The sequence below is a fragment of the Nuphar pumila genome, chromosome 14, assembly GCF_984573655.1.
Source record: "Nuphar pumila chromosome 14, dmNupPumi1.hap1.1, whole genome shotgun sequence".
NCBI lineage: Eukaryota > Viridiplantae > Streptophyta > Magnoliopsida > Nymphaeales > Nymphaeaceae > Nuphar > Nuphar pumila.
In genome coordinates, this window is record NC_143262.1 from 74,514,680 (window position 1) to 74,532,380 (window position 17,701).

Genomic DNA, 17,701 nt, shown 5'->3' on the forward strand with positions numbered 1-17,701 from the left:
CCAACATGAGGCTCAGCACAAGTCCAGTTGGATAAAAAAAACAAACAGCATGCATTTTCAGCTGTCACAAAGATACAGGTACGACCCAATACGTGATTTGAGCTCAACACTTATATATGTTCAAATTTTTTTCCAAAAATAAGATACATTGACACGGGTTTTTATAAATATTTTAATCAATAAAAACAATTTTTTGATATTTCATATATAAAAATATATTCTTTGTAAAATATTATTAAAAAGTAACAAATTTATTTAAATTTTAAATAAATATCCATACATGTCATTATCATGTCGACATGTCAGAGTGTGTCTGACTCGTGTCCCCCCCCCCCTCCCCCATGTCATTGTGACATAGACTTTCAGATTGGTGTAGGATCATCCGCTTTCATATTGGTGACACTCATCACGGATTGATCGTATGGCCCAAACCTGATCCAGCGACAAATAGGAGCGTGGTCAGGAATTAAGAGATCTCAACTCAACGGCTGTGGTATGTCCCAATCTCGATTCATACCAAATTCGAATGGTAAGATCCGAATTTGGTAACAAAGAAAAAATCCGATTAACTATTCAAGTCAGACCCATAAGGTCCAATTAACGACTCCCATTAGGACCCGCAGTTTTTTTAATTAAAAAATAACATATTATTTTACATGTCTGATCAGGGTTTGCTTTATGTTATCCTTACAGGGTCCAGGTAAGCCTATGGTAGATCCCTGATCTGTCCTGACCCGGACCTGGTAACAGAACCACAGAGTCGGATCCAGGTCCAGATAAGATCCCATCCGTTGACAATACAAGGTCCATCCTGAAAAAAACAGGCATGATAGAGTGCACAATGACATTCATGTAAGTGGTATAGACTGCACTGCAGAGAGAGAGAAAGAGAGAGAGAGCACCGTAATCATATGAATAAAACAACCACAAAAAAAAAAAAAATCTTAGAACTACACTTTATAAAAAAACAAAAGAAATGAAAAGGAAAGGAGAGGAAGGGAAACATAAATAAAAATCATCGATGTGAGGCAGAGTAGGCATCGAGTTTAGGGAGCAAGCCACGCCAAGCATCAGCAATCTCATTGGCAAGCTGGGCTTGCCCTTGGCAAACTCATGAAATGGAAAGCCCATATCAATCGTCTTCTCCTCTTGGAACCTCACTATCTCCTCACTCTCTGCTTTCAACTGGATCGCATTCAACAACCAGAAACAATGAGAGAGAGAGAGAGGTAATGTGTGTGAGAGAGAGCGCAAGCAAGATATTTTCACATAATAAGATGGCTAATTTTTCCATTTGAACAAAGAAAGCAAAAGGGACTTCTGTGGCACAGCAACAAATAGCACATGAATAAGACTGCAAAAATTCTGGGAAAAACCAAACATACATTGCTTTAATGCAGACAAATCCAAATCTACTTCACAGGAGAAAACTTGAAATCCGTAATGGTCTCACACTAAAAGTAACAATCAAGCAATAAAAAAGTTTGAAAAGGGTTCCTAGTTATGAATATTAAGAATAATACAGTTTGATAACATACCTTTGACTTTGAGTCCAATATTTCAAAAAAGTAGTTTTTTATTCTTTAAGTTCAAGAAAAATAGTTTCAGGTCTTTCTGAGTCCAATATTTCAAAAAAATAGTTTTCTATTCTTTAAGCTAAATAATAATGAATGTGATTCTTTTTCTGCACTTTGACAGATGTGTCACACGTATATCATAGGCCTGATAAAATTTTCTATTTGTTGATTAGCCTCCAGTAACCAACCACCCATTGGTGACCAAGTTTCCTAGACAAGCCAGCGAAAGCAATCAGAGAGAGTGGTGTAGGAAATTTTGTTTCAAACAGTGCTAAGCCATGTTCCAGTTCCAAAGTTCTGGAGCTCGCAATGGAATATTAAAAAGAAAAAAATATGTATAATCAAGATGTCATCAGAACTTACTTCCTTGCATTCTATTTCTGCTTCTGCTACCTTTTCAGATCGCATCAGCATCAGCCTCTTGACTGTTACACGAACGAAAATGCAAAATAAAATGTTTTTAAAACGAGTAGATACCAGTCATAGAAGTTCAAATGCATTTGCCCCTCAAAGCTTTTAGTTTGCAGTACCATGACACATTGCAGAAAAACCTGAAGTAACCATGAAACCGTACAGGTTAATCTCCTTCAGCTTGGCCGTTTCTGCCAATTCACATTGTTGTCTGCAAGCATTTGCTTTGTTGTTGGAAAAAAGAAGCGCAAACCGAATGCAACCACTTTTCAAACGGAGGCGATGGCAACAAAGTACCTAGAAGAAGAACACTTCTATATCTTGCACATAACACATAGAATAACTCCTTCCACCCAAGCTCCAAAATAAAATCCTTATCATTTAAGGGATACCACAAAAATATATATACTTTGATTCACAAGAACAAGAGATAATAAAGAAAATAAAAAACACAATAAGAGAGAGGTACACACCAATTTTAACGTGAAAAACCCTCTCAAAATAAGAGGTAAAAACCACGAGGGTTGAGAGCAACTCAACAACAACTCTACTATGTGATATAAAGAATGGCTACAAAGGGTATACACAATGCCTACCCACAACAAGCCCATAAATCACCACAATAGATAAACATCAAAGCAAATAAAGAGGTGGAAGTTGAATAATATCACATAATCAATAGTGATGACCTTCCCACAACAAAAGCCCTCTTTTTCTTATCCTAATCTTTACGAAACAAGAAGGGAATAAAAAGAAGATAAGAATACCAACCAAAGTTTTTTTTCTAAATTTCTCCTTCTCTCCCACTCTCTTTCTCACAATCTTGTGGAAGCCCCACACCAAACAAAAGGAAGAAACCCTCTTCCCTCTCTTTCTTTTTCTCTTTTCTTTAAAAAGCAAAAAAAAACAAAGGGACTCTCCAAGCATACCATCGTGCCCTCTTTTTACCTTTTTCTTTCTTTTTCACTTTTTCAACTTTAGTCCCTCACTTCTTGTTATTTTTCTCCTTTTTCAAGCCTTAAAAAAAACACGTATGGTGAAGTGTCTCTTCACCTTCCTTGGACCGGGTCCTCCACATGGAGGGAACCCAAATCCAACATATCTCCCCCTCACCGACTATGTGGAGGACTTCGCCAAACCGGCGATAGAGCAACATACTTCAAGCTTACCATGAGGCAATTCCTTGGTCATCATATCTGCAAACATAGTCTTCCTTTCCTTTCCTTTCTTTTCAAACCCTTCAGGTTGCACCATATATATCTCTTCCTCAAGATCACCATGGAGAAAGATTGTCTTCACATCCATCTGCTCAACTTCCAAATCAAGACTTGCTACCAAGCTCAAAGCAACTCTGATAGAAGACATTTTAACAACTGGCGAAAAGATCTCTTCAAGGTCAATACCTTTCTTCTGACTAAAACCTTTTACAACCAACCTAGCTTTATATTGTGGGTGTGACGAGTTCTCATCTCGCTTCACTCTAAAAACCCAATGATTCTTCAAAGCCCTTTTACCTTTAGGCAATTGTACAAGCTCAAAAGTATGGTTATCATAAAGAGATTGCATCTCATCTTTTATTGCTTCAATCCACTTCTCTTTCTGCACATCTTGCATAGCTTCATCACAGCTCTCAGGTTCTCCACCATTAGTCAACAAGACATACTCATGTGCAGGATATCTAGTGGATGGTTGTCTCTCTCTAGTAGATCTGCGAAGTGGCTCTGCAGCTGAAGAGGAACATGTCTTATGTTGCTCAACATCATCACCATCAGACATATCTGACTTGTCAACATTTTGTTGTGAATCTTCAACATCCTCATGTGTGTCATCTTCAACTGAATTTGAAAAAGATGACAAAGGAACAAGATCTATATCAATCAAGCTGTCACTGCTCTGAGATTTTTCCTTCACCACTTTTTTAATGTCTTCAATGGTTTGGTCTTCAACAAAGACAACATCTCTGCTTCTAACAAGCTTCTTTTCAATAGGATAATACAACATGTACCCAAACTCATGTTGACTATATCCTAAGAATATACATTGCCGTGTCTTTGCTTCCAACTTTGTCCTTTCATCTTTAGGAACATGCACAAAAGCTTTGCACCCAAAAACACACAAATGGTCATAAGAAACATTTTTTCTAAACCAAACTCTGTCAGGAACATCACCATCTAAAAGAACATGAGGAGATAAGTTAATAACATGAGCCATTGTGCATAATGCTTCACCCCAAAAAGGTCTTGACAACTTTGCCTCTGACAACAAACATCTAACTCTTTCAACAATAGTTCTATTCATTCTCTCAGCTACACCATTCAACTGAGTCTTAGAAGGAGTCTTTTGATGCCTTATACCATGTATCTTATAATACTCATCAAATGATCCCAAATATTCACCTCCATTGTTAGTTCGAATGCACTTCAACTTCTTCTTTGTCTGTCTCTCAACAAGAGCATGAAATTGCTTGAATGCATCAAACACTTGGTCTTTTCTCTTCAAAGCATAGACCCACAACTTTCTTGAATGATCATCAATAAAAGTCACAAAATAAAGTGCACTTCTAAGTGAACTCTCTTTCAAAGGACCACAAACATCTTAGTGAACCAATTCTAAAATTTCCTTCTTTCTTGATGGAGGATGACTCTTGAAAGATACCCTCCTTTGTTTTCAAACCAAACAATGAGTACATTTTTTCAACTTCTCTTTCTTCAATCCAAGAAGTAGATTCTTCTTTATCAAACATTCAATGCCCTTTTCGCTCATATGACTCAACCTCTTGTGTCACAATTCAACTGACTTCTCATTTTCAGTCACATTCAAGACATCTTTTGAAATCAACGTCTGCAAAACATACAAATTGTTTCCCTTCTTTCTACGAGCCATAACCAATGAGCCTCTAGTGAGCTTCCACTGTCCATCATTGAATGTACTTCAAGCAAACATCTGACACATGTGTAACATCTTTAAGCATCAACATAGTTCCATTGGTGGTTTGCAAATTTACATCACCAACACCAGCAACTTTAGACAAACCATCATTGCCCATTCTCAACACTCCAAAGTCACCTAGAGTATAAGTAGCAAATAACTCTCTATTTGAAGTAACATGGAGAGAGGCATCACTGCCTATCACCCAACTAGTATCATGACTAGTCAAGTTCACCACATCATCATCATAGACAACAACTAACTCAGTCGAAGTAGTCACTGTGACACAATCATCATTCTCATTATTCTTCTTTTCTTGCTTTTCACAATTCTTGTTCTCTCTCTTCAACTGAAAATAATATTTCTTAATGTGCCCTTTTTTTTTGCAATGATGACACTCTATATTCTTGTATCTTGATCTCGATTTGTTTCAGCTTTTATCTCTACCCTTCTTACCCTTAAATTTACTTCTCCCTCTATTTTCAGTGACAAATGCCTCTGACTGTGGAGAATAGCCTTGAGATTTCCTTCTCATCTCTTCATCGAGGACACTGGCTTTAACAAGCTTCATAGAAACAACATCATTAGAAGCGGAGTTGGTGAGTGAGACCCTAAATATCGCCCAAGAATTTGGTAGAGTAACAAGCATTCAAAGCCCTACAACTTCATCTTTAAATTTAATACTCATGCCAGACAACTGATTAATAAGCCCTTGAAACTCATTCAAGTGGTCGGCTATAGAGCTCTCTTCTTTATGCTCGAGTTGCATCATCCGTCTAAGCAAATACAATTTATTGTTGTCGGTCTTTGAAGTATACAAATTTTCAAGCTTAGTCTACAATGTCCTTGCATGATTCTCATGTTGAGTATGATTGTAGACATTTTCATCAACAAATTGCCGAATAAAATCACACACTTACTCATGCTCAAATTCTCATTTTTCATCACTTTTAGATTCGGGTTTTTGAGTAGCAAACACAGGAAGATGCATAGCCTTAACAAACAAAAGATCTTTCATCTTGTTCTTCCATAAATTGTAATTTATGTCATTTAAACTAATCAACTGACTTGTGCTTATATCTATTCTTGAACTTGAGGCTCTGATACCACTGATGTTGGGAAAAAGAAGCGCAAACCGAATGCAATCACTTTTCAAACAAAGGCGATGACAACAAAGTACCTAGAAGAAGAACACTTTTATGTCTTGCACATAACACATAGAATAACTCCTTCCACCCAAGCTCCAAAATAAAACCCTTATCATCCAAGGGATACCATAAATATATATATATATATATATATATATATATATATATATATATATATATATATATATATATATATATATATATATATATATATATACTTTGATTCACAAAAGCAAGAGATAATACAGAAAATAAAGAACACAATAAGAGATAGGCACGCACCAATTTTAACGTGGAAAACCCTCTCAAAATAAGAGGTAAAAATCACGGAGTTGAGAGCAACCCAACAACAACTCCACTATGTGATATAAAGAATGACTATAAAGGGCATACATAATGCCTACCCACAATAAGCCCACAAATCAACACAATAGAGAAACATCAAAGCAAATAAAGAGGTGAAAGTGGAAGAATATCACCTAATCAATAGTGATGACCTTCCCACAACAAAAGCCCTCTTTCTCTTGCCCTAATCTTTACGAAACAAGAAGGGAATAAAAATAAGATAAGAACACTAATCAAAGCTTTTCTTATTACTTTCTCCTTCTCTGCCACTCTCTTTCTCTCTTTCTCACAATCTTGTGGAAGCCCCACACCAAACAAAAGGAAGAAACCCTCTTCCCTCTCTTTCTTTCTCTCTTTCCTTCAAAGAGCAAAAGAAAACCAAAGGGACTCTCCAAGCATACCATCGTGCCCTCTTTTTACCTTTTTCTTTCTTTTTCACTTTTTCAAGTTTGGTCCCTCACTTTTTGCTATTTTTCTTCTTTTTCAAGCCTTAAAAAAACACGTATGGTGAAGTGTCTCTTCACCTTCCTTGGACCGGGTCCTCTACATGGAGGGAAACCAAATCCAACATTTGTCTGCCATGGTAGCCTGTTAAAATAAAGTAATATAAAATTATGGTTTCTATCTGCCTGAAATTATGGGACAGTAATTTAGCTATTCATTTTCATGGACAAAATGAAGACTATAAGACACCTTTATAGACTGCATTGCACACACATAATCTTTCAAAGGTTCTTCAAAATTCATCAGCATGTTGTCGGCCTTCATTGAATTAAAATATCATATCAGAGTTTAACACAGTATACTAGTGACAGGAAATGGGCTTAGCTTTTAAACAAAAGTTGTAAAATTATTTTACCAAAATTTCTCTCACCACCTTCTGGAGTTTATATGACAACATTTCTGCTTTTGTGCCAAAGTCGGAAAATGCTTTACCAAGAGAATTTCCCTCACAAATGCCTAAGAGCTCGACTGTTTTTCCGAAGTCAGACATGGACCGGCCCAATTCTGTAAAAATAGTAAAACAATACAATTTATAGATATTAAATTAGCTTGAACATCGATGTCGAAATCCAAAAAGGGAGACAGGCAATGTCGATGGGAAAATAGGATACAACAAATAGATCACTTATAGAAGACACCAATTTTCGCTCAAACTGTTGAATACCGTTGTGCCTCTACATGAGAGGAAAGGCATGCTTTTGTGCCTCTGCTAAGCGTTCTTCTAGCTCAAAGATATATTGCTTCAGTTTCTCATACTCGGGGTCAGACTCTTCAATAGGCTTTTCCTTTTCAAGCACAACATCAGTTACCTTGGATTGGACCTCCTGTTGTATACAAATATTCAACCACATTCAGAATAGCACCAAATCAATGTTATAGGCAATTTCATTCATACAAGAAGGCACCCCAAGTAAAAGTTTAACATTCATCCAAAGGAAAACAACAAAACAATGAAAGAAATTCCTCTAGACCATGAAAAGACTATGATATTCGTTATGCAAGTATGGTACACATTTAAATCAAGGTTCACATGAAAAAAGGGATTCATTTCATCAATAGGGTAAAATGGCCCCATCAATAACTAATCCATCCTAAGCCTTATTCATTGTTCATTTCCATTTATCAAAAAATAAGAAACAAGTAAACTATTCCAACTGAACATGAGCCAATAATGCAAGAGGGAATACACCCAGCCATTTAACATTGTCCCAAGAGAGGAACTCTCTTTGGAATCTAACATGCAAAGGTAAAAAGAATCATAAGAATCCTTCAAAAAATTGAGAGCTTTCGCTAAATCTTGTAACCACCAACCACCATCCCTCAACTGCATACATTTCTCCAATTCCATCTTCATCAATTTTGCCAAAATAAGGTCCCAAATATTAATCCACTTGAAAGAGCACTGGACTCCGGTGAGCACTGACCAGACCAATCAAGGAGCTTGCAAAGGAAAGCATAATCAATCCCAAGATTTCTGATCAAAGGACTGAACAGCTCACAGCCCCTTGCTTGAAGGTAGGGCCGTGAAACGAGATGAGCAGCTCATGGCTTGGCTCGTAAGGTGAGTTGACTCGGGAATCGCCAGAGTCGACCCGGATCAGACCCCAACTGGGTCATGATTCAGGACTGTCGATCCAACCCATTAAATATATTTTTTATCATGTATTTTATTATTTTAATGCATAATTCTTGTATAAAGTCACTTGTTACGAAGAATCTAATATTGTTCAATGAAAAAAGTTAATAATCATGTATAATTATTTGTGTTTGTAACTTATCTATTGACATATTAGCTTGAAGTCTAGTTATTTCGATGTCTTAGACATGTGCTTACACTATAAAATATAGAGTCCTAACTCGTCGAAATCACCGAGTCAACCCGCTGACTCAATGACCCAATAGGGGTATGATCCGAGCCCGAGTCACAAGTTTGCCAACTATGGTTTGAAGTCGTGAAATAGGCCCGGTAGGCCAAACAGGCTCAATGATAGTTCCCTCAGCTTGTATAGGCACTAACTAGTAATAAATATATTATACATATATTTTATACCATAAAATATAGATGGTTGAAGTGTTTCCTTACCAGCAATATTTTTATTATTCAAATTATATGGTCTACAACTTTGAAACAATGCATTTATTTTGTAAATTAGTGAGTTTGAGACTGGGCTTAGAGTTCAAATGTAACGACCCTAACTCATCTCCATTGAAAAGTGAAATTTTTTTTTTAACAATTGCATAAACCAAAACCCAAGTATCTGGAGCCTCATAGACTTAACCAAATTTCAAACCACAAGGGATCTTACATTGAACCAACAATCAGATAACTAACTTTATCAATCAATAATCAAAGTTTAAGAACAGAATTAAATTAATGTATAAAATCATAGAGCCACATTGTCTAAGAATATCATAAGTAGTCACGCAATATCGTAGGCTCTTTGTGGCATTCGTCCTCATCACTGAGCTTCAGATCCTGTGAACAACATAAGTAGTCATGCAATATCGTAGGCTACTTTTTCAGTTTATTTAGTTTGTATTGAACTAGTCAATATAAAGAGAGTCGTTGGACTCCCGATGGCTCTAAATAGAGTCGTTGGAAGCCCAACGACTCTCTATTTTCCCTTTCTTTTGTGTATAAATATGGGGCATTGCCCCTCACTAAATGTAAGCATTTTAGTGTAGATTACAATCAATAAACTCATTATCTTTTTGTTGTTCTTAAACCCATTTAGTGGATATTTTTATATGAACCCGTTTTATGGTTCTTTTGAGTGTTCATTTCGGTATTTTTAGTGGAACACTTTGACTATCCATTGTTGGTGATTTAGTGAACATCTTTGAAAGAGCTCATATTCTTGAAGTTTCAAATCAAACCCAATAAAGTTAGTTAGCATAAAAAATTAGTGTAATCATATGCACAACAATATGGCAATTGATACAATTGTATGCAATACATGACGTCTTATGACAATTTTCACAAACTTGAATAAGCAAATAATGAGTTATGCTCAATATATATAAGCACTCTACATAGAGGTGAAGGGATTATGAGGTTTGAGAATCATTCAAAAGATCATAAATCCACCAACGAGAAACAAGTACACTAACACATCAAATACTAAAGGTCAATAAGTCTCATTAAAGAGATAAGAACACATATGATAAGAGGTTAGAGCTAAATCATATGAGGCAATTGAAGACAATCATATAGAGATTCCCAAAGAGTTTTAAAAAAACTTAAGTGCACTAGTATACAACTACACAAATACAAAACCACTAGTGGGTGGGATGCAAAGAGCCAACTAAGGGCTACATACAATCTTCACAAGAGACATAAAAATAATATAGATATTTTCATAAAATACTCCCAAAGAACCTTAAAGATCCACACATATATGATCACATCAAATAAGCGATTTTTCTTATAATATCATATTCTTTAATAAGCATGATGTAGAATATCATTACACAAGGTAGAAATCACAAAAGATAAACATATTTATTATATAATAACAAGTCATGCTTATGCCATTCAATAAAGATGTTTTAAGGCATATGCTAAAAAGAAAATCTTAATCTAACATGTGTCATTTGAAAATAAACAATATTGTTCAAATATATATGAAATAATATAAAAAAAGGTCTTATTAAAAATCGATCACAATAAAAGTTCATGCTTAATCACATCATAATATATTAAAAATTCCAAAGATAGTCCATACATACATTAAGAAATATGAATTTTTAGTATTTTGCAAGACACATAATATTTTAAGAAGCCACATATTCAACTTGAGTGGATAACTACAAAGGTGTTTTCTAAAGAACACACTCACAATACCCACAAAGAGAACCAAAAAGAGGTGTTCTAAAATAACATAATCACAAATCCCACAAATGGGATACACAATAAGGCATAATATAAAAATATATTTTTATTCAAATGAAGTGAGTGTGCAAAACCATATATATCTTTGCAAAATATAGATTTTCATTGCACGTATCCATAATCTTAGACATATATATATATCAAAACACAACAATTTTTATATCAAAAAATATTTATTTTCAACATAATTGCTTTTAAAACTTACCATACATATGAAAAACAAGAAGCCAAAGATATATAACGGAATGCAAAATCTTTGAATCCATGTCATTCATTAATATGAATCCTTTCCAAGACCCTGATGTCTTGCTCTGATCAATGTTTTAAAGCCTGGTGACTCATCACTCGGTTTGTCCTTGAGTAACTCATGACTCGACCGGGTCATGTTAACTTTAGATTTTATATAAGGTATATAAATGTATGTATATATTATCTATGGTTTATATTATTTTATCAATATATTATATATAATTTACATTATATGATATTTTTTATATATTTAATATAGAATTTTATTAATACATGTATAATTATATTTTATGTATAGTATATAATATTTATATTATATTTTATATAATATATGTAATTATATATAAAATATAGTATATATGTATATATATGCATGACTCACCTATGATCGGTCGAGTTTTGTTAAACCCAAGTCACACTTATTTTTTGACCCGGTGACTTGGCGATCCAAGCCAATTTAACCGAGTCACCAGGTCAACCGAACGAGTTTTTAAACTATGGCTCTGATACCATGTCACAAAATGGTATGGATTCCAATGCACTCCACGATGAACTCTAGGAATCAAAACATTATATATTTGGACACAAACTTAAGAGCTAAAAGGACACACGTGAGAATGTGAATAAATAACTCTATTCATAATGGACATTAAAAATATAAAAGAAAAACTACATTGGTGAATGAATAACTTTATTCATAATGGACACTAAAATTACAAAAAAGAATACATTTAAACCCCACTACAAATGCACTCAAGACACGAGCCGAATACTACCTATCACTCTCAACCGAACACATACACGCAACCCAATTTATAGAGGAGAAAGAATGGTGTAAAACCATAGAGAAGAAATGAATGAGAGAGGAAGTCATCTCTCCTTAAAGAATGAGAGAGCTCCCAATGGTTAGAATTCTAGCCTTTGGAAGCAAGTCAAAGCTAGTTTAACTTGACCCTCAACATATATATATATATATATATATATATTATTATAATATATATAAAATATTTGTTATTATATATATTAAACAATACATATATATACTTATATAACAAAATGATACATTCATCTTGAAAGTATATATATGTGTATTTGATTTTTAGCTGATTTGTATATATAATAGGTTATGCCCATTAGGAGTATTTTGGTCTTTTTTATTAATTTATAATAGGTGGGGACCATTAGGGGCATTTTTGCACTTTTTTTTTGTATTTTACTTCTTTGTTGTATCCATTGGGATTAGCCCAACGGCTAGTTGGCTAGCCATTCGTGTTGTGTATTTCCTATGAATATGACTTCTCTCCCATACTATTGTTATGCTTTTCTTAAGCATTATTTGTGAATAAATCCATTTTTTTTTATGTTGTTTTGCTCTCTTGTGCTTACCTATTAGCGGCTATGTGTGAGTGTATTTGGAACTCTTGTATTTGCCCCTAAGTGACTTGTGTATTGTCCCTCTGGATTATTGCATGTTCACGTGTTTCTATTGCATGTTCACGTGTTTCTTGATTGGCCCTTAGTAGTCATGTCGTTGTACTCTCTCTTGTTTTATTACATGTGTATGTATGTGTGTGTGCATGATAGGTGGCCATGACAGATCAACGTTGCCATTATCATTGCGAATTGGCCTCATTTTTTAATCGGCCAAAAATCGAGATGAAACCAACATGATCCGACTTATTTTTAATAATTTGTAAAATGGTTTACATTAAATTTTTAATTTTTTAATTTTTAATATTATTTTAATATTTGTGTGAGTTGTGTCATTTTCTGGTTAAAAGTTTGCTGATTCAGTTATATTCATCTCCGAATTGGAAATGGCCGATTATGGGTCCTACACTATTCTTACAACATTGGTCCGGATGAGTTTTTATCCTTTTCCTTTTTGTTGTTTTTCATGAAACTAACCTTTGCATTGAACACGCGTTAATAGCCAAGACACATAGGGCACTAATGAGTTTCAGAATCTTAAATCTTATTTTTTCTGTTACTTATTCATTGTAGAATATTAAGATGTTGCCTTATTCACGTGGTCCAGCTAGGACACCATACATATAATTTACGGTCTGACATTCTTTTAGGTAAATCTTGTTTTAAATTCATAAGTAAATAATATCATAGTAATTCCTACGACCTATATCTAATTTGTGTCCAGTGGATTTACGTACATGTACAATATTTTACTTCTTTGGTAACAGCTTTTTCATAGTCTTGCATGGAATTTTTTTTGGGTACTCTTTCAACGATGTGCCTCTCAAGATAAACCAGTCATCCTTCTAGAACCATTTCAAATTAATTCAAAGGGATGTTTATGTTTTCACGTTTACTATTTTGGGTTTATTCATGAAACCCTTTGTGGCTTGAAGAATGCTGAATAATGAGAATTAGACATAGGGATGGCAGTGGGCCGGGGCGGGGCGGGGTCTCCACCCCTGCCCCGTTTCAAAATCCAAACCTTCATCCCCGCACGGGGATGGATTTCAACCTCCACCCCCGCCTCCATCCCCGTTTCATATCCTCCATTTCTGGTCCAAACGGGGGCTAGGTGGGGCAGGGGCCCGTTTCCCCTTAGTCTATAAGGAATTGGGGACGGGACGGGGCGGGGCGAGGCGGGGATTGAGACGGAGATGGGGCAGGGCAGGGAAAAGCTTAAGTCCATCCCCGCCTCCATCTCCGCACGGGGATAAATTTTAACCTTCATCCCCGCCTCCATCCCCGTTTCATGCCCTTCATCCCAGGTCCAAACGGGGTGAGGCGGGGCGGAGCCCCGTTGTCCCCCGGTCCACTGCCATCCCTAATTAGACATGGATTTGCCTGCATTTGCTCCATGTCAACTCATCTTTTCAGTCAAGGGTTTCTCACACCACAATCCATCCCTGTATTGCTTGTCATTTTATTGCGACCATGTGCTCCTAAGATAGTCTGAGAAATTTCTGCCTATGCTGTAATAGAAGGTAGTGACTGTTAAGGAAACCAGAGCCGTAGTGAGAGCAAGCCTTTATAGGGCAATTGTCACTAATAGAAGGTAGTGACTGTTAGGGCAATGAATAAGATGAAGTGGGTGAAACTCAGTGGCGATCTGAACATCCACAAGGCTGTGCACATCTGTCTAGGTGGGTTGGTTTATAGCATTTAAGTTTGAAGGATGTTATGAGTTCGATACTCAGGGTGCCATCCCTTGCCTTATGGCCAAAGCAGCAGGCTCCCGGGTGGGCAAGAGAGGCAGACAAGTGGTTTTAACCGTTTGAGGGTAGGCCATATGGCAGAGTGTATATCTCTCCCAAGCCACAACACCTATACCAGTGTTCCCCTTGATAAAAAGCTTAAAAAATAAAGGACGTCTGAATCAACTGATGTTGAAGAATCAGTGGATGAGTTATGTCCATGTTGCTGCTTCCAACTCGGGCTCCCAAACAGAGCCTAAAATGCATTGAGGAACTTCTACTGGACATCTAGGGGTCAAGAACCTTTCCAGTGTGTGTTATAAGAGCAGTACTGAATGGAGATAATCTAGATATGGCTCCTATCTATGTTGGAAATGAATATGCATAAGTTGTGTGTTAATAATCTTTCTGACATTTTTTTATAGTTCAAAAGTGATATTCACATCATTTGATGATATCAAGGGTCTTTCATGCATGTTCCGTAATACAGTAAAGTGTATCTTTAGAAAAAATTAATATGCAAATTAAGGTTCTACCTGTTTTATCTGTTTAATCACATGGTATGACATTTTTTGAGATATTAAAGTGTATACTCTGGTTCAAGCTGCTGATGGGTCGGGTCGTTAGCAGGAAGCAGTGCACTATTTTCACTGGATCTCAAGTAAAGGGTGATAAGTCGAATTGGAGGTTAATATTTTGCCAGTGCATATTCCTTGCTTTCCGTACCTATCAATCCAGGCCAACCTGCATACTAAACTCCTAAACCTTTCATTTAAAATGGAGACAGGAGACAATCACAATCCCACGTGCACATTTAACAAAATGTTACTCTAGTTGTTCGAATTTATCTTTACCATCAAGTTGTCTGTGCATGACCTCTGTGGTAGTCTGTTCATGTACACTTGCTCGTGTTGAAATATGTATCTGCTTTCAAATAAGTTCAGAAATAAGTTCAGAATACGATATACTAAGCTAAGCTTTGTAATTTCCATTGGTTTTTATTATTCTTTACGTCTTTTGGAAATACTAGAAATTTTTTGAACTGCTAGTTAGAAAGCTAATATTGTTCAGTTCACAGCACATAGTGAGCCTCTTTAGATAGTAGTTCTCAACCTCTGGATTTTTCATCATTTGCATCTTTTTCCTCTGGTTATGTGCACGACATGCCTATGCACTGGGATGGCTATGGCAAGTGAGCATGATCCACGAATAGACCCATTTGACTGATGGCTGTTGATTCTTTGGTAAGAAGCTGTTTTCTTCACATCTGATGGCAAATCCTTTTAGCTCACATACACTCAGATGGGTCATTGAGATAAATAGCTAAAGTTATCGCCATGCTAATTAACTGTGGTACTTGAAAGACCTGTGAAATTCTCTTCAAATGGGTGTGATAATGAAATTTGTTGTAACATCTGTGTAGATTCACCTTTTCCTTTCTAAATCATGGCATTGTTTTATGTATAAAGTTGGTTGGTCGCATTGCTGGATCCTTACCATTAAAGTCAAATGAGTATGCCTATGATGCTTTTCTCTAGCGAGGACCACACATTCTCCAAAATAATTAAACCATTTTTTAGTTTCCACGCCATTTTTCAACTTTTTCTTTTATTGGTTTCTTAGACATGAATTTCATCAGTGCATAGTACATACCAGTCTTGAAGTCTTCAAACTGCATGCCCTGACCACCTCGCTTGATATTCCTGATAGCAGATGAGGCCACATCTCCATCCTTATTTTAAGCGGAAAATGACCCTGTATGGGTAATTTGACCTGATTTCCTAAAAAATCCTAGAATTTTTTATATTCTCTTGATGTTCAAAATCACAAATATCCGATATCATTAAAACCTTTGTTTATCCTTTGCAATTGTGAATTTAGGCCTTAATTTTGCCATAAAATTGTACCGCCCATCGGCTATCTCCAACACTCACTTAAATACATAATCACAGGGCCTTTTATGTGAATTTAGACCTCACAAAGATCGCATAAATTCATTTGTGAAATTTCGGTGAAACTGAAACCACCAAAATCGTAAATATCTTATTGTTTCGCATATAATAAAATATATATCATAAATATATTTGTGAAACACCTTTCACAAATATCTTACTCTTTTGCGTATACTTTCCGAAATCGTATAAATTTATGTGTAAACACTTACCACAAATTTCATAAATAGTTTACTTTTTTCCATATATTGCATGCTCTTACATGAAGTTATTTATGAATATCCAAATATTGCAAATATTATACTTAAATATTTATGAAACTATGACAAATATGAGATATTTCTTATTTTTTGTAAATTTCTTGAATCATATATAAATTTGTGGTCCCCAACCTATGACAAATATATGGTCCCCAACCTGCTTATTTTCACATAATATAGAAGTTTTTTGTATTTTCTTTCCAACCAGTGGTTGTCAACTTGCTTCCCTTTCTATAACTAATTTAAGCAACTATTTTCAACTCATTTGTGTATATCATACTTTTTTGCATATACGTTTTGAAATCTTGTGAAGTATATTTGTGAAAATCCTATTGATCGGCAAAAATCAAACAGTTTTGCAAAATTGTTTCTCCATGTATAGACAAATAAATATGATTAACATAGAACTAAATACAGTTGTTTATACAAAATCAAATAACTTGAAGTTTAACAATTACAAAGTTGCATTCAACACATGAGCTTCATTACAAAGTTATAGTCAAAGTTTAAATTAATTCATTCAATTACAAAGTTTGACTTGATCCATATAATTATAAATGTAAGTTTAACTTGATATATTACAAAGGTGTATAATTGTCCACAACTCAACTAGCTGAACAAACTCTTTTGGCACCTTTCTAACTGATGCTCTACCTTTTTATTGTTTTTCGCACTCTTGGAAACTCTTTCCTTCATGTGCGTGTAGAACTTTATCATACGATTTTTTATATTTGTAACATCTTGCTGAAAATAACCTTTTATTAGCAAACAACTAACTACAACGAACATCTCAAGCTAGTCAACAACTGACATATAAACACATACTTGTGTGAAGTTCAATCTACAATTTTTGTTTAAATACTTAATATATTGTATAACAAATATATCACAGTCAAACCTATAAAACAGGAAAATACCTAGTAAAAAATATGTACATGTACAAAATAAGTTAACAAACAAATGCAAAGTAATTATTCATTCTTTTGTTGAGGAATATCCTCTACGTCGTCCAATTTTTGTAATAGTCAAACCCAAATTGCGCTAAAAAAATCAATTTGCAACATATATGCACGAAAAAAAGATAACAAACATACATAAAAATTAGATAATAGACATACACAAAAAAACAAGAACATTATTGAGTAGGTTATATTATTGTACTATTTGTTTGAGATTTTTATTTGCTAAATATGTGTTCGGAGGTACAACCTAAAGTCTTTTTCCTTCATGTCCATTTTCCAAATAACCCAATGCTTGTTGCCCCAGTTGAA

The 17,701-nt window shown here is 35.1% G+C and overlaps 1 pseudogene; it reads right to left on the reverse strand.

Annotated features, from left to right (window-relative positions):
- Positions 1 to 1,015: 1,015 nt before the first annotated feature.
- LOC149816984 (sorting nexin 1-like) lies at positions 1,016 to 15,949 on the reverse strand (annotated as a pseudogene).
- Between the last annotated feature and the right edge of the window lie 1,752 nt (positions 15,950 to 17,701).